The following is a 301-nucleotide window of genomic DNA, read 5'->3' as shown; positions in this document are numbered from 1 at the left end:
CGCCTCATTTGCATGCGGCGGGGGGCAGAAGGTGCTCCCAGCGGCCCCCGCGGCGGCCCCGCCCGCTTCCCGCCCTCCCGTCACGTGAGGCGCCGATAAGCGGCGTCGTGAGGCGAGGGGGAGGCGGCGGCGCGGCCGCCCTTCACCCCGCCTCGCTCCCCGCTCCTTCCTTCCCGTCACGGCTCCTGCAGCGCGGCGGCCCGGCCTAGATACCTCTTCTCCTCCCCGCCCGTATCGGGTTGCGTGTCTCGCATGCTCCGAATAGCTCGCAGGGCTGCACCAGGCACAGCGGGCAGCGTTG

The sequence above is a fragment of the Nothoprocta perdicaria genome, unplaced genomic scaffold (genome assembly GCF_003342845.1).
Source record: "Nothoprocta perdicaria isolate Ctin4 unplaced genomic scaffold, notPer1 scaffold_294, whole genome shotgun sequence".
NCBI classification, from domain to species: domain Eukaryota; kingdom Metazoa; phylum Chordata; class Aves; order Tinamiformes; family Tinamidae; genus Nothoprocta; species Nothoprocta perdicaria.
Note: the sequence above shows the minus strand (reverse complement) of the source record.